Source organism: Equus caballus, chromosome 1 (assembly GCF_041296265.1).
Source record: "Equus caballus isolate H_3958 breed thoroughbred chromosome 1, TB-T2T, whole genome shotgun sequence".
NCBI lineage: Eukaryota > Metazoa > Chordata > Mammalia > Perissodactyla > Equidae > Equus > Equus caballus.
In genome coordinates, this window is record NC_091684.1 from 164,730,000 (window position 1) to 164,751,138 (window position 21,139).

At 36.9% G+C, this 21,139-nt stretch overlaps 1 long non-coding RNA gene across 1 annotated transcript in view; it reads left to right on the plus strand.

Annotated features, from left to right (window-relative positions):
- Positions 1 to 21,139, plus strand: part of LOC138924933 (uncharacterized) — a 175,038-nt gene that overhangs the window by 117,753 nt on the left and 36,146 nt on the right. Inside the window, exon 3 of the long non-coding RNA XR_011440314.1 lies at positions 15,070 to 15,173. This is a non-coding gene — a long non-coding RNA (uncharacterized lncRNA). The remainder of the gene's footprint in view (positions 1 to 15,069; positions 15,174 to 21,139) is intronic.

A 21,139-nucleotide genomic window follows, 5' to 3' on the forward strand; every position in this document is an offset into this window, starting at 1 on the left:
TGGCTGCCATAAAACATTTGTCAAAGTTTTCTGTCTTGCTAGGCTGTCCCATTCCTGGTCCTCTTGCTGAAGAAAGCAGGATTTTGTTGGAGATTTGTTTGTTTGTTGGGGCCTGTTGACACTTGCAGCTTTCCAGCTTCTTTAGCTCCTAGGCTGAGATACAGAGGCCAAAGGAAGACTCAGGAAACTAACCAACATGTTGTTCCTTGGGTCTTACATCCATAGCCAGTCTGTCTTCTCCCTCTATCAATCTTCTTGTATTTCTTTTTTGGGGTGAAGAAGACTGGCCCTGAGCCAATACCTGTTGCCAGTCTTCATCTTTTTGCTTAAGGAAGATTGTCACTGAGCTAACATCTGTACCAATCTTCCTTTATTTTATGTGGGATGCTGCCACAGCACGGCCCCATGAGCAGTGCCAGGTCTGTGCCCAGGATCTGAACCCACAAACCCCAGGCCACTGAAGCAGAGTTCATGAACCTAACCACTAAGCCACCAGGCTGACCCCTTCTTGTATTTCTTTTATATATGTTGTCTATGTGTTTTTAGCTGTAGGTAATAGGAGAAATAGAGGAAATGATCTCTACTCTATCTTTTTGTAAGCAGTCTTTCTGATGACTCTAAAGATATCTCAATTTTTAAAGATTCTATTTTTTCCTTTTTCTCCCAAAGCCCCCTGGTACATAGTTGTATATTTTAGTTGTGGGTCCTTCTAGTTGTGGCATGTGGGATGCTGCCTCAACATGGCCTGATGAACGATGCCATGTCCACGCCCAGGATTCGAACCAGCGAAATGCTGGACCGCCAAAGCGGAGCACGCGAACTTAACCACTCAGCCATGGGGCTGGCCCCAATATCTTAATTTTTTAAAAAATTTGCTGTGACCAGTTTGTAGCTGGCTTGTCCCTGCTCTAATAGCCTTCTGTTTCTGAAGATATTTACATTTTCACAGTGAATGAGAGCTTCAATTATAAGCAACAGAAATAAGTTAGTTATGCCATCATTTTATATGCAAGTCCTTCCTAAGACTTATCAAATCACACAATAAAATCTTGTGCTAAGAGCTCATTGGTATTGATTTAATTTAATTTTTTTGAGAGCAGACAGTATTTTAGAGATGAATGATTAGGTAATAGCAACACACTTGTGTCAATCTTTCTAATCACTGCTAAAACAGAGTAGCTTCATCTATCAGAAACTGACAAAGGCTTATAAGGAGCCTTACACTTTCGCTGTATGGTGTCCTTTTGGTAGCGTAGTTTCATGTAGTTGATAAAGGTCAGAGCAGAAAGAGATTCTCCTCCTCCATTCCACAAAGCACAGGCATGAGAGGCCATATGAAGCCCGAGGACAGGGCTAGGGAACTGAGAGAAATCTCTAGGAAATCTATGGAGTTTCTATATAGCTGCAATGAACAAATGAAATTTGAAATTAAAAACCCAATACCCTTTACATTAGCAACCCCCAAAGGGAAATAAATCTAACAAAATATGTGCAAGATCTATACGAGGGAAACTATAAAAGTCTGATGAAAGAAATCAAAGAACTAAGTAAATGGAGATATTCCATGTTCCTGGATTGGAAGACTCAATATTGTCAAAATGTCAGTTCTTCCCAACTTGATATATAGATTCAATTGTAATCCAAATCAAAATCCCAGGAAGTTACTTTGTAGAAATTGACAAACTGATTCTAAAGTTTATGGAGAGTCAAAAGACCCAGAATAATCAACAAAATATTGAAGATGAACTAAGTTAGAGAACTGACACTACTTAACTCCAAGTCTTGCTATAAAGCTACAGTAATCATTGCGGTATGGTTATTGGTGAAAGAATAGACAAATAGATCAATGGAACAGACTAGAAAGCCTCATGTAGAATAGACTCATAAATATAGTCAGTTGATCTTTGACAAGAGTAAAGTCAGTACAATGGAGCAAAGACAATCTTTTCAATGAATGGTCCTGGAACAAATGAATGTCCATAGGCAAAAATAAAAAAATAATTTTAAATACAGATCTTACATCCTTCAAAAAACTAACTCAAGATGGTTCATAGACCTGAAAGTAAAGTGAAAAACTATAAAATTCCTAGAAAATAGGATAGGAGAAAATCTAGATCACCTTGGGTATGGTGTGGCTTTTTAGATAGAACACCAAAGACGGAATCCATGAAAGAAATAATTGACAAGCTGGACTTCATTAAAATTAAAAACCTCTGTTTTTGTGAAAAATGCAATCAAGAGAGTGAGAAGACAAGCCACAGACTGGGAGAAAATGTTTGAAAAAGACATCATAGCTGATAAAAGATTATTATCTAAAATATACAAGGAGCTCTTAAAACTCAACCATAAGAAAATGAACAACCTGATTTTAAAATGGGCATGACACCTGAAAAGACAGCTCACCAAAGAAGATATGCATATGGAAAATCAGCATATGAAAAGATGTTCAACATCGTATGTCATTAGAGAATTGCAAATTAAAGCAACAATGAGATACCTTTACATACCTATTTAGAATGGCCAAAATCCAAAACAATAATGACAGCAAATGCTAGTGAGGATGTGGAACAACAGGGACTCTCATTCACTGCTGGTGGGAATGCAAAATAGTAAGACACTTTGGAAGACAGTTTGGCAATTTCTTACACAATAAAATATACTCTTCCCATATGATCTCTCACTTGTGCTCCTTGATATTTACCCAAAAAGGTTGAACACCTGTGTCCACCCAAAAACCTGCACGCAAATATTTATAACAGCTTTATTCGTAATTGACAAACCTTGGAAGCAACCAAGATGTTCTTTAGTAGGCAAATGGATAAAGACACTGTAGTGCAGCTAGACAATGGAATGTTATTCAGTGATAAAAAGAAATGAGTTATTAAGCCATGAAAAGATATAGAGGAAACTTAAATGCATATTACTAAGTGAAAGAGGGTATTCTGTAAAGGCTACATACTGTATGATTCCAATTATATGACATTCTGGAAAATGGCAAAACTATGTAGACAGTAAAAAAATCAGGGGTCAGGGAGGAGGGCGGGATGAAGGAGTAAAGTTCAGAGGACTTGTAGAGCAGTGAAACTACTCTGTATTTGGAATTTATCCAATTGTTACTTATGACATTAGCATCGTGAAAAAGTCCAGTGCTTGGAACATAGTAGTCATGAAATAAATGTTGGACAAAAATAATGCATAAATGAATGAGTGAATGTCCCAATCTAGGCAAAATGGTGAAATAGGGCAAAATTTCCTAAAAAGAGTGGTTTTTCTTTATGAACTACACAGTATTTAATTGGGAAAGCCTTTGTTTCTTCCTAATATTTGAGCAGCATTTATGACCTGGAGAAAGCCTTCAGTGAATGTGACTCAGCCTCCTTACACTGATGACAGAACTATATGTGTTTGGGATTGGTGTCTCCTAGTTACAGTAGGTTATAAACATCTAAGTGACAAGGGACTGTTTGCTACTCATTTTGTATCCAGCGTAGAACCTTGTTGGCACACCTTTTGAATAGTAGGTGCTTAACAAATATTAAGCAAATATAAGCAAATACTTGCTGAATGAGTGTTAAAAACTGATTCATTTAGTGTCCTAGGTAACTATGGAAGAGGATCCTAGCTTAAAACTAGAATTTATCCTCTGTCCTAAACACTACTGTTACGGGCTGAACTTGTCCTCCTAAAATTCATGTGTTGAAATCCCAACTCCCAGAACCTTAAAATGTAACTCTATTTGGAGATAAAGCCTTTAAAGATGTGATTAAGTTAAAATGAGAGCTTTAGGGTGGGACCCTAATTCAATATAACTGGTGTCCTTATAAGAAGAGAAAGAGAAACCAGGGGTGAGCCCAGAGAAAAGACCATGTGAGCACACAGCGAGAAGGTACCCCTCTACAAACCTCAGGAGAAATCAAATCTACCAACACCTTTGTCTTGGACTTCCAGCCTCCAGAACCATGAGAAAATAAATTTCTGTAGTTTAAGCCACGCAGACTGTAGTACTTCGCAATAGCAGCCCTAGTAGACTAACGTTATTCCTTCGAATGAAGAACAGGGAAACTGCAGATCTTAATATTGTGAATGTTTTATTTAACAGATGCATTGCTATTTTTCTGCATGTCTTGGCAAATTGGCAAGTATGTGCTCCTCAAATTTAAAATCGTTATTCCGGTTAATATCAGGGTGTTTTTTTCCCCTCTCTTCTTTTACCATTAAAATTATTCCTAAGAATTTTTGCACATTCTGTTTCTTTTCCCCACGAATCTACCATCTTTATCTTACAATCTGTTTTGGTCTGACTAGTGCTAACTTGCCACCCTTTATCCCAACTGATTGAAATCTAGGGACCTCAAAGAGTGCTAATCTACAGTGCTCGACACCATGTCATTTGATATTCAGTTCAGTATTTCCCTGCAGGGCCTAGGATCTACTTTATACGACAACTTTTCCTCCATACATGTTGTTTTCCCCCCAGAACCTTCTTAGATGACACCCTCCCAGGTTAGAACTAAGGGGGAAGCAAACACTGATGACATTTTATCCGCGGGCTGTGACCCAAGTATAACCACAGCCCTAATTTCTGGGAGTTACTTTTTTAACACTCCTACCGGAGGTAGGGCGATAATGAAGCCAGACACAGACATTTCCTTCAACTTTTGCCAGACGATGTGGCTCCTTGAAGTAGATTACAATGAAGTCTGTATAAAGTAAGAGCGTGTTGGAGTCTCCCTCCCCAGAGGGAAACCAATTTTCAGTCTGAGACTGACCCCGTAAGTGGAGTCAAAATCCAATTGTTACAGCATCCTTAAAGTATGCTATTTAACAGGAAGGCAGCCTATAAAGTAGCAGTTAGAGCAAAAATCTCTGGCTTCTAGCATCATTAAATATTTTTACAGAGGATATGGGAGGGTTTCAAAGGGTAACAAAATAAAGTTTTAAAAGGTTTTTATCTATGTCATCCAATTTTTCTTTTTCAGACAGCATGTCGGTAAGCCTTGAACTTTGTGAGTTTTGATAGAACATGCAAGGCATTTTTTAAACCATAATTACTATAGGTTTGCTGTGTTAAAAATATGCTAATATAGTCATAAATGGAGAAAAGATTTAGGTGCAGTTTCCAAAGACATTCCATTTCAACTTTTGTTCTATCTTACCAGCCTTTTTATCACCAATCAGTGTTGTGTCTGGCCTTGAAGTAAGTTCTGGGGGATACAAAGGAATACAAATCATGGCTGAAAAGTTTTCTCTGTGCCTACAGTGTGCTAGGAACTGTCTAGAATGCAACATGCTTCACTATCAAAACCTCCTATTAAGTGGAATTTTCTGCTTACAAACTTATCAAAATACTTTTTTTACTTGATACCAATGGATCTTTGGCAGCTCCACGAAGTTTTGTAAGCTCCTTGAGTTGGAAGATAACTGGAAGCAGGCGTGACAGCGATGGCTAAGACTTTCCAGGAATGTCCTCTGTGAGTTGCACAGTGGTCTGAGACTCATGGATCATGGATATCAAGTGTTCTTTCCTGTTGTGAAGAAAGTCCTCCAGATTTCTTCCTGACTTAAATTACTCATTTGTGCAATGAGGTGGTGAAATTGATTTACCCCAAAGTAACTTTTAATGTGGTAATGGGGAGGTTTTGGTAGAGAATTTGTGACACTGGTAAAATGACGTGGAGGGACTGCTTTGGAGAGCATCTACCTCCGAAGCCACCTCTAGCTTTGAAAGCTGACTCTTGTGCATGGCTTATTTGCAAAATGGCTCACATTTTTTCACCTGGCTTACCCTATGTCAGGTGCCCCTCTCAGACTGGACATTTCTTGGTTCTGTCTAGAATCCAGGAATCCAAGGGTACATGGTAGAGAGAAGGAGGTGCTAGAGCCTAAGTGGAATTTTGCAAATGATGACATTGTTTGAGATCAGATGGCTGAGAATCAGCCTATCAGCTGATCCTCTAATGGCCAAGGGACGTGAGGAACTGATGCAACTATTTGGATAAATCAGGGTGAGAACTAGTTCAGTTTTCTGCCATATTTTAACCATGAAATTAGGCATTTGGGTATGTAATAGTTAAAAAAATTAAAAACAGACATAGTCCTTCAACTTATGCAGTGTACAGTCTGGAGAGAGGTGGCAATAAAAACAAATAATTGTGTAGTTAAAAATAGTTAGGTAAAGATAAAAATGATGAAAACTAACATATGTGGGTTATAATCGATATATTTCCTTTTAAGAAGTAAGAAGTTCCCAGGATGCCTGTCTACCCATGTGGACTTAATTAACGGGGTTGATATTCAGACGTTTTCGGCTTTTTCAGGGGTTGAAAGGGCAATTTTGGTGCCATGCAACATTCAGTATTTTGATGCCAGGAAAGAGAAGTGCTAATGATCCATATTTCCTTGTGTACTTTTTATGTAATGCAAACTTACAAAATGTGAAAATTTTAATTGGGCTATTCTAAGCAGTACCATTGTCACAGGCATTCTTGTCAAGATGAATCTTACATTAAAACGTTTCTCCCAAGCTACCACAAAACCCAGAATCATTAAAAATTTAAGAATTGCTAAAATACAAAGGACATGCATCTCCTTAGATTGTTTATGTTTTGCATTTCACTCAGTCTGAGTAATGAAACTAAATTGGTTGGTTTCTTTTATACTTTGCCTGTTTCTAATCAGTTTCACTTTTGATTTACCATGAGCTCCCCGAGTGATGGCATTATCCATATTCTCAACAAGCTTTTGGTCATTGAAAGAAAACATTTTGGTGCATATGAGGGTTTGTGAAGCCTGGAATACTCTGTTAGAGGAAACAAATTTGGGGTTAAGACTATTTTAACATGGATATAAATGGAATTGTGTGGAACATGGGTTTATTCTGAAATAAGAAAAGTCAAGCTTTATCAGTACATCTGTATTTTCTCAGTTGCTTAATAAATTTCATAATTATGCTGAATTTTGTTGAAACACTATAATATGAATGGATATGTTACAGTCTTTAATTTTTATCTGTTGATGTGTGCTATAAATCTTGGTGATGTAGGCACCGTATATATTTAATAAACACAGCTTGGATGCGGCATATCCTCCTAATAATCATAAGGCAAGCTTCATGGGATAGTAAATCTATGCCAGCTCAGTTAAACCAACAGATGATTTCAGCAGGAACAAAATGTCTTTGGTTAGCCGATCATTTCACTGTGCTATTAATTGGTAATGTAAATGAACAATTGATATGTACCTTGCTATATGTTTTGCTAAAAGACTCATATTGAATTAAATCTTTTAAGGCAAATAATCATAACTGAATACAAAATAGCTGCATTCCATCATTTATGCCAAATCTTTCTAATTATTTAGTATTTATGAGTAGAAGGATAGGATTACTGGCTCTGGGTAGGTGACAGAAGTGGAGATTAAGCTGGCATTATCAGTGGTTTATCATTCAGCTGGAGGCTTACCTGATTCTCTTGCCTCTTCTCTCCTTCGGGTGAGCTACCTCTGGCCTTTCTGCTATTCATTAGCACTGCTACCAGGGATGTGCGGGACGAGCAGTCCTAGTCAGTCCTACTTTACTCCTTGTCGGCAGTTCTGGTGGAGGAAGGAGCAGGGAACAAGATTGAAACTAATGGCTGACGTAGGTTTTGAGGATTATCTGTGGTTTTCATTAGTCCTCTCCACTTGTTAACAAGCTGAATCCAGAGCTGAATGCAGCATTTTTTTCTTTATTCACCTGAATGTGCTGTATATTTAGTCCCTAATAAAAATTCTGGCTTGCCATTTCTACCCTACCAATAAGTGGGACAAAGAAAAACTAAATATACTGAATAACTGTAACTTAGTTTTGAAAAACTGATGATGTTACTGTCTCTATATGTGTATATATGTAGACAAGGGTGAGATTGTTTACATACATACCTACCCACACATACACATGTGCACACACACACACGGGGAGAGAGAGAGAGAGACCTTATAATCAAGTCCTTGCAAAGTCACTCATCTCTTGTAGTATTTTCTCAGTAATTTTATTTTGGACACAAGTGATTATTCCTGAAAGACAAACATTAGCCAGAAACTACCTTGATCAATTGTTCCAAAAGGAAACAAAGAAATTTAACACAGATTTCATAATAATTTCATGAAGCGTTAAAATTGCAAGTGTTGAAATTAGATAAACACAGCAATACAGTTGTAGAAATCAAGAATATACACCTATAGAAAAAAAATTGGTTTCAATGTTATGTAAATGGGTGCTTTGGGTAAAATACGGAGTGTCGGTATTTTATGTGGATTGAAGTGGAGCCATATCCCAAAGATTCAGGCAGGAGCAAATGGAAAGAGCACACTAGAGAGCTGGGTCAGGTGACTCAAACAGTGTCCCTGGTGACAACCAATAAAATGATGTTAAAGATGCATGTGAAAGGTTTGAATAAAATTATTTTGCAAAATATGGGATATTTTACATGAATGGATAAAGCAATAGTCCCAAGTAATATATTTAATGGAGGCAATTTAATTATGAAAGTATAACTAAATTAATAAGATTCTAGAATTTATTCTCTAGGCCTCCCTGTGACCTCCAATCTGAAACCAAAGCTTAGCTCAGAAAACTAACAAATGCCAAATACCATCTTTTCCTGGGTAGGTCAGGAACTTGTTCTCTTCCCTAACATGACTTTGTAAAATATTTGAATGGTGTCAGATTGCTGTTTTGCATGATGGAGAGCAGTCTGAAAATTGGCACTGAAACAGGCAAGTGAAGCCTGAGGGCGCCCTAGAAGCTGGAGTATTATTGATTAATATTTGGCAACATTATGTATTTACATTTTATCTATTGTTAGGCAAAGTCTTGGGAAAAGACCTCAATTTAAATGTTATCTTAGGGAGTCTTCAGTGAAAGTACTGAAAGTTCCTCCCACAGATCACAAAAATGGGCTTGATGTGTGTTGTAAATAACAAAAAAGCATTTGCTGTTTGTTCAGGCTTCAGGCAACTTGCTGGAGAAACAGAAGAGTTGGCCTAGCGGCATGTGAAGTCAGGTTATTTGGGAATGCCACTGCTTGGGAGCAGCAGGGTCCTCTCCTGAGGCTAATGACCTATCTTTCACGCACAGCACTCGCTGAAGCCAACTTCAAGTCATGAGCAATGGCTCAGAACAATGCTCAAAAGATATGTGCAGTAATGACATGGCACAGATGGCTAGGACGAGGAACACTACCAAGGCCAAGCCTTCAGTATGTGCAGAAGTACCCATCCTGGTCCAGCCTGACAGCCCAGAGCAGAGAGGCATGAGAGTGGAGGGTAGGGAGCCCACTGCCTTTGAGTTGGTCAATCTGACCTCGATAAGTCTGTAAGTCTTTATGGAGAATGAGCCCTTGGTGGGAGTGAAGAGTGTTGCATTTTGTCACTCTCTGTGCTTATGCCAGCTGAAGAGAGAGAACTATAGCATGAAAGAAGCAACATAGTGCCTCCAGCAGTAGCAGATCTACCCAGCCTGTTAGATCCCCGGCAGAGCTGCTGGGATCCATGCTGGCCAATTACACTGGGTCAGGATGAGAGCCCTTCTCCTGGTCACTATAGTGGCTATTGGGAACCAGGCCTGGCCTGTCTATTCGGTCACTATGAATTAAACCGTCATATTGTTTGTATTTTTAAAAACATTTAGTCCTGATGTTATTAAAATAGAGCACAATACTGTTTAAATGTAGAACTATAGTATACATGTGAGAGAGAGGCTAGTTGCTGATTCGCAAACCTGGGAGTTCCCCAGGCTAAATTTGAAACTGGTGCCTGTGCACGAAGGGCAAGGAGAGACTGAGGAAAGAGGCAAGCCACTCCAGATTGGTAGGTGGCAGGCTTAATAAGCAAAGGAACCTTCATATGAGGCTTGTCTTGGTGGCTACAAGATGATTAGATATCCTCACTGGCCCGTCAGAATCTTAAAAGTTTGTATAGAGGCCTTCACTGGGTTCAGTCACGTATTCAGTCCTGAAGGTTTCAACAACGCATCGCTCTCTCAAGGCTGCGTCCTTGAAAATGGCTCCCACTGTGGGCACATTGGGCAGAGCGTACGTTCCAAGGACAGGGAAGGGGGTGAGGAACCTCTGATTGCCCAGGTCTAGCTTGTGGGTCAACTGGCGGGCATGTCCTCTCAAGGACCTCCTGCAACAGGTAGGGAACAGATTTGTAGGACAATACAAAAGGAATAATGAAAATGGAAATAGTAGATCTCTAAGAAACTGCTTAAGATTAGTGATATTAGACAGTTAATTAGTTGTATTAGATTCTATTGCTGCTGTAACAAATTATCACAAACTCGGTGACTTAAAACAACACAGAGTTTTCTCTTACGGTTCTGTGGGTCCAAGGGCCCATACAGGTCTTACTGGGTGAAAACCAGTGTTAGCAGAGCTGTGTTCCTTTCTGGAGTCTGTAGGGGAGAATCCCTTTCTCTGCCTTTTCCAGATTCAGAGGCTGCCCACGTTCCTTGTCTCATGGCCCTCTTCCTTTACCCTCAAAGCCAGCAATGTCCCACTTCTTTAACCCTTCTGGTATTATCATGTCTTTCTCTGACCACAGCTGGGGAGATTCTCTCCTTAGGGACCCATGTGATTAGATTGGGCTCACCTGAATAATGCAGAATACTCTCCCACACCCAGAGTCTTACTCTTCTTAATCACTTGTGTAAAGTCCCTTTAACCATGTAAGGAAACAAATTCACAGGTTCTGGGGATGAGGACGTAGACATATTGGGAAATTATTATTCTGCCCATCTCATTAATATGTTTTGCTTTTTCTTCCCCCTAAAGTATCTTTCTTTTGCTTAATCACAGAACTTTACCTTAAGACTTATCAGTTCAATCTCTGCTCACTTTTTTGTTCATTCACCCATTTGTCTATTTGCCTATCTATCTATTATTTATACATGCAGCAAATATTTATTTCATGTCTTGTCTGTGTCAGGTTATTCTTTAATCTCTTGGAAAAAATATAGGAAAGGCAATTGTTCTATGACTATACCAAATAATATGTAGACACCTTCACGCTTGTTAAATGGGAAGTAATAAGTAGAAGCATGAGCATTCTTATCAGAGTGAGTACATGGGATACTGCTGGCCCTGAATGCTCTACAACATTCATGGGTCAGTTGGCTGAATAAAAATAGTGTGACAGAGTTTGTTAGGTGTACCCCAGATCCATCCAGCCTAAGGCTGACCAAAAAGATTGTGTTTCAACAGACCAAAGTTTGCATGAATTCATCTAAATCAGGTAGGCCAACTATGGTCCATGGGCCAAATGTAGCCCCCTGTTTCTGTAAATACAGTTTAATTGGAATATAGCCACACATTCATTTACATAACATTTATGATAGCTTCCATGCTGTAATAATAGTGTTGACTATTTGTGACGGAACCCATATGGCCTGCAAAGCAGAAAGTATTTATTATGTGACCAATCTATAGAGAAAGTTTGTCAATCCCTAATATAAGCCAAAAAGGGACTTGCAGTATCAGTTAGGATCCTTTCAGCATCAAATAACATGTTTACCTAACAGTGGCTTAAATAATGAAGAAAACTTACTATAGTGTGGCTTATTAATTATGTAGCTCAAAGAAGTCATCAAGGACCTGGGTTTCTTCCATTCCTTCTGCTCTGCCAATTGTGGCGTGTTGGCTTGGTATGTAGGTTGATCTGTTTGTGCTCCCAGGATGGCTGCTATGTTTCCAGGCATCAAATCCTCATGCCACCTCAATAGACGTAGAGTAAATGGGACACTTCCCTCATATGTCACCTTTTATGAAGGAGGAAGACTTTCCTTGTACCACACCCTCCTGTCTCCATCCCAAAGCAGATGTTCTTTTTATACTTCTCCTTGGACTGAATTGCATTACAAACTCATGGCTGATTCACTGGCAAGGAGGCTGAAATGACCATGACTGTCTTAGGCTATTCCCCAAGCACTTGACTGCTGGGAATAATATCCATACAAAACTGGGACTATGCTAAGAAGGAAGAAAAAGGCAGAAAATGGCTTTGTGGCCAAAAGTGTCAGCCCTTCTTGCCCTAGTGTTTATGTGCCAAATCCAATGCCTTTAATCTCAGACCTGCCCGTGGAGACTCAGTGCATATACACAGCTCAGATTTTATGCTGCTTATCATTTTAAGGAGTAAATGAACCTGACTTTTGATTCAAGGTACTTGTTTTTGGCTCCTACCCATGTTCTCTCGGGACCAAACCTCTGCTTTCTAGCACAGTGGTTAAGTGAGGAGCAGTGGAGTTACACTGGGAGTCAGACTAACCACACTTTGAATTCCAGATCTGCCAGTTACTTACTATGCCGCAGTTTTTTCTCCCTTTAAAATGGACATAATTATAGTACTCATTTCACAAGTCATTATTAAGGGAAAATGAAATAATTTGAATAACTTTGTACAGTTGCAAGCACATGGAAGTGTTCAGTGAATATTATCTCTTACTATTATCTCTATTCTCATCTTTACACGGATGCTTCATAGTAGTATTTCCCTGAGATAAGTCTGAAATAGGATACTAGTCCAATAATTATTTATTTTATATATTTACAAAAACCTCAATCAACTTTTTGAAAGAAAAGCAGAACCCTAGGGTCTGAGATTGTCATGGTGACATTCTGAATCGTGAGATGCCAGCTCAGAACAAGTGGCTTGTGGATACATGCAAACTGATCTGGAGTGAATTATGCAAACTACTCATTGGTAAGTTTGCATATGCTAAATCTAAATGAAAAGAAGTATTTTGTGTTACTTAAAATACAGTTCCTTGGGAAACACTTTGATTGAAGATCTATGCCCATAATATTTAAGATCTCAGCCTGTTTCACCTTGTATATTTATCCTTTCTGTTTTCTCAATCTCTCACTCATTTTATATTCCAATTGTTTCTCAAATCTGTCTCTTCTTCATTCCCACTACCACAGTCCTCAACATTTGACATCTGGACTACTGCAACATTCTTCTGAAGGTTTCCCTGCTCTTTCGTGTCTACACTATATAAGGGTGACAGAGTAAAATACATAAAGGACAAATATGATTAGACGACCCTTTCTGTTTAAAACCATAAAATGGGAATTTTTGTTTCACAACATGATGAAGTAACTGATGTTAGACTTACCATCTCTTTCTAAAGAACAATAGACCTGGAAAAAAATATATGAAGGGGCCGGCTCCGTGGCCTAGTGGTTAAGTTCGCGCGCTCCGCTGCGGTGGCCCAGGGTTCGGATCCTGGGCGCGGACATGGCACCGCTCGTCAGGCCACGTTGAGACGGCGTCCCACATCCCACACCTAGAAGGACATGCATCTAAGATATACAACTGTGTACAGGGGGGTTTGGGGAGATAAAGCAGAAAAAAAAAGATTGGCAACAGTCGTTAGCCCAGGTGCCAATCCTTAAAAAAAAAAAAAAAAATAGGAAGATTGGCAACAGTCGTTAGCCCAGGTGCCAATCTTTAAAAAAAAAAAAAAAAAAATATGAAATAACTATTTTCAATCAAGTGACAACAGGCAGCACAGAACTGTGATTCTTTAAAGAAGGGAAACACATAAGGCAAAATCAGTGTTCACCTCACATTCCTGCTGTGGGGACAGAGTGGGGAGTCTTTTCCAATGACAGGAAGTAGAGTCCAAGCACAGTGACAGTCTAGCTGATAAAAAAGCAGAGATCAAAATTCAGGACTGGTGAACTGACCAGATTTTAAAGGGAGAGGTATTGGAGTGCAGAGAGCTATGTAAAGGGAGGGCCCATAATCAGCTCAGGAAATCACTTCATGTCATTTTTGTAGTGCTGGGTTATATATTGGTAGGGCAAAGCTTCTGATGTCTAGCAGAAATAGGCTGCTCCTGGGCTGAGAGGTGAAAAATCAGAGGTCATGCAGGGTTTAAAGATGGTGGATTTCTGGCCCAATGAAAGTGAAAAGACCTTGCTAATCACCTCAGGCATTGAATTGCAACATAAGAAAGGCCATGCCACTGTGTTAAGGACTGTGCCCTAGAGAAAGAACCACACCCTAGGACTAAAGACAAAACTAAAACAGAACAGCCCTCACTAAATTTCAAATGTTTGACAGGATCGAGAGGATCTGCCAGTATTTTAATTGCCTTACTGAACAAAGAGAAAATTCAGCAGATTATCTGATGCATACTCTCTAAAACACAAAAAATTGCTGGACATGCAAAGAAGTAGGAAAATATGACCAATGATCAAATAACAAAAACTAGTCAATAAGAGCAGAGATTAAAATGATCCAGATGTTGGAATTAGCAAACTGAATTTAAAGCAACTGTTCTAAGTATATTCAAGGATTTAAAGGAAAAGATGACAAAATGAGTGAATAGATGGGATCAGAGCAGAAAAAGAAGATTATAACACATAATCACATGTAAATTCTAAATTTCAAAAGGATCATATCTGAAAAAAATTTATGTATGGATAGACAGCAGTAAATCGGACATTACAGAAAGAATGGTCAGGAAAACTGAAGAGACATCATTTGTAATTATCAAATATGAAGTACAGAGCAAAAGCAGATTGAAATAAACAAAGCCTCAGTGACTTGTGAGACAACATCAAGTGGTCTAAGTTACTTATAATTGGAAGTCTGTAAGAGAAGGAGAAAGAAATAGGGCAAAAATATTTAAAAGAATAGTGGCTGAGAATTTCACAATTTGGTGAAAATAATCAAACTACAGGAATAAAAAGGTCAATAAACTCCAAGCAAAAATATATACAAAGAAAAACTACATACATCATAATTGAAATGCTAAAAAAAAAAAAAAAAAAAATTTTAAAGCTATCTTTAAAGCAGGCAGAAAAAGGGAGTATTACATACAGGGAAATCTAATGCACAAATGATGAGTGATCTTTCATCAGAAACCAATTGTCAGAAGACAACTGAAAAATACTTTAAAGTGCCAAAAGAAAATAAAATGCTCAATCTGGAGTTCTATATCTTAGAAAACTTTCTTTAATAATGAAAGCAAAATAAAGGCATTTCAGATCAAAAAAATCTAAGAAAATTCTTTTTCAGCAGACTGGCACTATAAATATGCTAAAGAAAGTTCTTCAGAAATGACACTAAAGGGAAAAGAGATCTACAGGAAGAAATGAATGGAACTGGATATGGTAAATGCATGGGTAAGTAAAAAAGACTAAATTTTTTTTCTTCTCTTAAAGTTTTAAAAGGCTATGGGCTATTTAATGCAAAAATAATAACCCTTAATGTGAAGTTAGAACATATTTGGAAGATATATGCAACAAAAACACTAATGGTGAAGAATGGATAGATGGGTATTAAATTAATTATAATGTTAAAAGTTTTCTATATTTTATTTGCGTAAAGTGATACAATACTAAGTATATTGTGATAAGTTAAGGTGTGTATATTTTGATCCTAGACTAGCACTAGTAAAGGTAATAAACAGAGATACATAGAAAAATCTAAGAAAGAAATGGAACGGAATACTAAAAAATTATTGGATTGAAACCACAAAAGGAAGGAAGAAGAAAAGAGGAAAAAAAATCAGATGAGACAAAAAGAAAACAAATAGCAAATGGTACATTTAAATTCAACCATTTCATGACTATATTAGTGGAAATGGACTAAATAATCCTAGGAAAATGTAGAAACTTTCTGACTGGACAAAATCAGTCAGATTTAACTATACTTAAAGAGATCCCATAGTATAAAAAGCATGAGATGTTGAAAGTAAATGTATACAAAATATACTGTGTGAAGAGTAAGTACCAGAAAGCTGGTGTGGCTATGTCAGTATGAGTCAAGTAAATTTTTAAGGCATGGGGATTGCCAGAGATAAGGAGGGACATTTCATAATGAGAAAGGGAGTAATTTACCAGGAAGAGGTAATCATAAATGTGCAGGCATCAAATAATAAATCCTCAATATAGGAAGCAAAAATTGATACAACAAAAGGGAGAAATAGACAAACTCACAATAATAGTGGGAGATTTTAATAACCCTTCCTCAGTAATTGACAGAAAAAGTAGACGAAAAAATTATTGAGAATATAAATTTGACCAACACTAGCAACTAACTTGACCTAACAGACATTTATGGAATGCTAGATTTGACAACTACTGAATACACATTCTTTTCAAATGAACATGAATGTTCACAGAGATAGACCATATAATGTGCTAAAAAAAATGTTTCAACATATTTTGAAAGAGTGAATTCTTATAGATAGTATCCTCTGGAATTAAGTTAAAAATTGATAGCAATAACATATGTAGAAATGCTCCAAATATTTGAACATTAAGCAGAATTTTCTAGGTAAGCAATGGGTTATAGAAGAAATTGTAAGGGAAGTTAGAAAATATTTTGAACTCAATAATAATTATAATTCAACATCTCAAAACATATGTGATACAATGCTTAGAGTGAAATGTATAGTTTCATATTAGAAAATATAAAAAAGGCTTAAAATAAATGATCTAAGCTTCCATCTTAAGAAGCTAGATAAAGAAGAGAATGTTAATACAAAGAAAATAGAGGGAAGGAAATAACAAAGATAAAAGCAGAAATTGGTGAAATACAAAACAGGTGAACAATAGAGAAATGAACAGAGCCAAATGTGATTTCTTTGAAAATATTAATAAAATTAATAGATTAATAGACACCTAGTAAAATTGTTCAAAAAAGAAAGAGAGAAATATATATCATGATTGAAAGAAGCGACACCACTATATATGTTCCAGATATTAAAAGGATAGTGAGAGAATATTATGAATAACATTATTTCAATAAAATCAACAATTTAGATGAAATAGACAAATTCCTAAAAAAAATATAATATACCAGAAATGATAGGAAATGGAAAATCAGGATAGAACTACATTTATTAAATAAATACATAATAAGTTAATTAATTAAATTTATAATAAAAATCTTTTCCACAAAGAAAACTCTAGTGTCAGATGATTTCCATGGTGAATTTTATCAAATATTTATTAAAGAAATAAAACCCATATTACAGAAAATAGTGTAATATTTTCAGAAAATAGAGGGAACACTTTCCAATTCATTTTATGAGGCTAGCATAACCCTGATACGAAAACCTGACAAAGACAATGCCCTTCTCTCCCCACAAAAACCCCTAAGAATCTAGATATGGAAGAGAATTCCTCCAATCTGCTGACAGAATGTGTAAAACCTGTAACTGACACTGTTCTTAATACTGAAGGACTACGTTTTCCCCCTAAGACTGGAGAAAGGCAAGGATGTCTGCTCCCACCACTTCTGTTCAATATTGTACTTGCAATAAGGTGAGACAAAGAAATTAAAGAAATAAAAATTAGAAAGGAAAACGCAAAACAGTTTGTATTTGCTCACTATGTGAAAGTGTGTATGTATGATAGTCTACTCATAAAATCCTAAGAAATCTACAAAGCAACTACCAGCAATGATAAGTGCCAAGTTGATAAGTCAAAGGTGCAGGATACAAGGTAAATACACAAATATCAGTTGTAGTTTTACATATTTGTAGCAAACAATTAAAAGTAAAATTTAAAAATACAATTTAAAGTAGTGAAAATAAGACAAAATACTTATGAAAAAATATGAGAAAAGATGTGCAAGTCCTCTGCACCAAAAATAATAAAATGTTGCTGAGAGAACTCACAGAAGACCAAACAAATGGAGAGATGCTCATGGATTGGAAGACTCAATAATGTCAAAATGCCAGTTCTCCCCAAAATGATCTATAAATTCAATGCAATGAAAAAGCCCTGTCCTGTAGAAGTAGCTTAGTTGATTCTAAAGAATATATGGAATGAAGCGAGAATAGCCAATACAATCCTGAAAAAGAAGAATGCATTTGTAGTACTTACACTACATTACTTGAAGACTTACCTAAAGCCACAGTAATCAGAACAGGTTGTTCCTCTTTAACTTTGTATTATGAAAATTTCAGCATACACAAAAGGACTGAATAGGATAACGTGTAATGCTCGTGTGCCCGCCTCCCAGTTTTAACAATACCCACTTATGGCAACTATTGTTTTGTCTCCAACTCTCCACTTAACCTCAAATGATTATTTCTTCTTAATTTATTATCTTAACACACGTAAAAAGAGAAATTTCCTCTGGTCACGTATTTGGTTACTCTGAAGTATAGCTCATTTGAAAGGCAGAATTATTTATTTTTTTCCTTTTATTTATCACTTTTTAAAATAATGAGTTGATACCCTAGCATGCTCCAGAGATGACCAATTTTTATTTAAGTATTATCAAAGTTGCCTGGATTCTAACATATTTAAATGTCTTTCAATGCATCACACATATAGTATTTATTGATGCTCATTTGATCTAGCTTTGGCAAAGGAGGGCTTATTCAAGTGGGTTCCTGAGAACCTTTTATAACTTTCTTGCTTGTGCCAGGATAATCCTGAATGTTTGCTGCCCTAGATGTGGAATTAAAAATTTCTTAAAGGATCTTTGTTCTTTTCTGTAGAAAATGGTATTGGGAGAGCAAACTCTGAGTACTAGGGGTGTTCATTGAAGCTGGGTTGGCTGTAGGCCTTTGCAGTGGAGAAAATGTGTGTGTGTATAATTAAACACATCATTGTTTTATACCAATTCAAATTCAAGATTTCGAAGTTTTTTTTAACCTAACTTCACTGATCTCATGTTGTCCTTAACATTTGTTGTTTACTTGCCTTTTCCCCCACTAGACTGTAAGACCGGACTTTATGGTTTTTCCTCCCTTGTGCCTACTATGATTTTATGATTTGTTGTAAAATTTTGTTGAATAAGGGAACAAGCAAATAATTGCCTAGTAAGATTTCCCAAAGATGTTTACACTTTATGGAGAATGGCAGTGGAAGTGTGTGTGTGGCTGTGTGTTTTAGTATTTCTGGGTGGGTGGTAGTGGAACTTGTTCAGAGTTAAATCAGCTAATATATAGGTAAATCAGAATGTTTTAGATTGGGACAAGAATTTTTCTATAGACTAAAATACTTTCAAACTTGACATTAACAATAAATGAAGACGCTGCGAGTTTTATATACTTCTTAGGTAGATGTCTTGGGTAGAATGAACTTACCTAGATCACTTAATGGACCAAACCCCAATCAATTTGTGCATTTCAGGTTCCCATTATTGTCTTGTGCTGAGCAGTGGATCACATTACCCCACAGGTTATGAAAAGGCCACGCTGACTAACTGAGAATTCATATCAATGGTTCCTTCTGCTACTTGGAAGTATTTGCATGACCCACGGGGTTGAGGGGTGCTTGCCCCGGCTGTAGCCTTTCCTGATAGTTTTCTATGGGAAAAATAAATATTTCTTTCTTTTTTTTTTTTTTGCTTGCTATTACCAATTTGAAAATAAATACTTCTTGATCATATTTAAACCACTATGCAAATATCGCTTTAAGACAAATTTCACAGCTCTTCTTCCTACCACATTTCCCCCAGCCCAGAAACTCATTTAAAGAAATGCTATAGCTGTTCCTACTGGGTGACAATAATTAAATGGGGAAACAAGATGTTAATGACAATGCAAGAGGAAAGCAGCACTTCTATGTTCCATGGTTTATGCTAAGTCCTTTCACGTGAAATAGTAACAGTAACACCAATACTTGAACAAACTTACTGGAATCCAGCATTATTTCAAGCACTTTCTGTATATCAACTCCTTACCTCATAGCTATTGTTATCTCCGTTGCACAGATAAAGAAACTGAGTGAAGTACGTTGCCTGGCTCAGGTTCTATTCTCTCAACTACTATCTTGGACTGCCTCTCAGAATGTTATTGGATCTTATTGGCCACTTAAGATAATTTTTTGATAAAGGTATTATTATTCCCATTTACAGATTGTTAAACTGAGGCTGAGGGAGACTGAATGGTTTGGTTAGGTTTATAACTTGTAAGTTGGACCTAAGATCATCTGAGTCAAAAGCCTGTGCTCACTCTTTTAGATAGAAGTAAACAGAATAATTACTTCCATAAACTAGCTTAGCAACAATATATTATTGTCTCCTTAGTTTGTACTTTACGTGTAACAGAATTTTAAAATATTATAAATTAGAAAACTCTAAAACATATAGGTGTGTATTAAATTGTATTTATCAACGTGATTCATTAGAGAGAATCGGTGGTTTGTTTTCGTTCAGCTCAGTGTAACCAGTGTGGGACTATAATCACTGTACTTGCTTTGTTTTTTCTGAAGTAAACAAATTAATAATATGATGCACTTTTTGGTGCCATATATAGCTTTTCAGTGGCAAATTAGTTTAAAAATTCAATATATGAGAAAAATGGAATCTAAAAATAGTTTATTTTTACACAAAGAGAAAACAAAATTCCTCCCGGCATAATGACTTCTCAGAGAAAAATATCCTATAATTACTTCGATGGAAGCATTCGCCCTTGGAAATAAACTCAAATGGGAAAAATGTAGAAGTAGTTGGAGTTGTATAACCACATTAGATAGAATGGAAGTCAAATTTGAAGGGTCATTTACAGGCTTTAACACTTGGTGGCCTTGGCTCTGCCAAATGCATCCACACTCAGGAGATTCAGTCCTCCCAGATGTTCAAGACATGCTGATTGCTATATTGATCATTTAATGCTGTCTATTCATATGATTTATATTACCCTATGAAATACAATGTTGGGTATATTTATATTTAAAGTCTACAATCTTTGTTTTTTGGCCGCCTTGTATTTATTTTTGTCAGACTTATAGTCTTCAATAATTAGGAGGGAAAATTATACATAAAACCAACTTTCTCTTCTAGCTATTTGTCATAGTAAACAAACCAGAAATGTACTTAAAGACCTATAATGTGAACAGTGTCATTCAATTGGATTTTAAGATGCTTGCTATCTCATAAATGTCTATAATAAATACAATCTGTAAAATATGAAATGGTTTTAGAATTCTAACTACACTCATCCAATCTCTGAGAACAAAAGGATGAATCAAACCACAGGAAAGAAGGGATGAAGCAGTGGAGAGTGAACGTCAGGAGAATTACAGGCGACGGGGGGCCAGCTCCCTGACCCCACTGCCGCAGCCACTGGTGGGGGGAAGTAAAACTGACACTAGCTGTGTATCATGCTTTAAGACCAGAATGT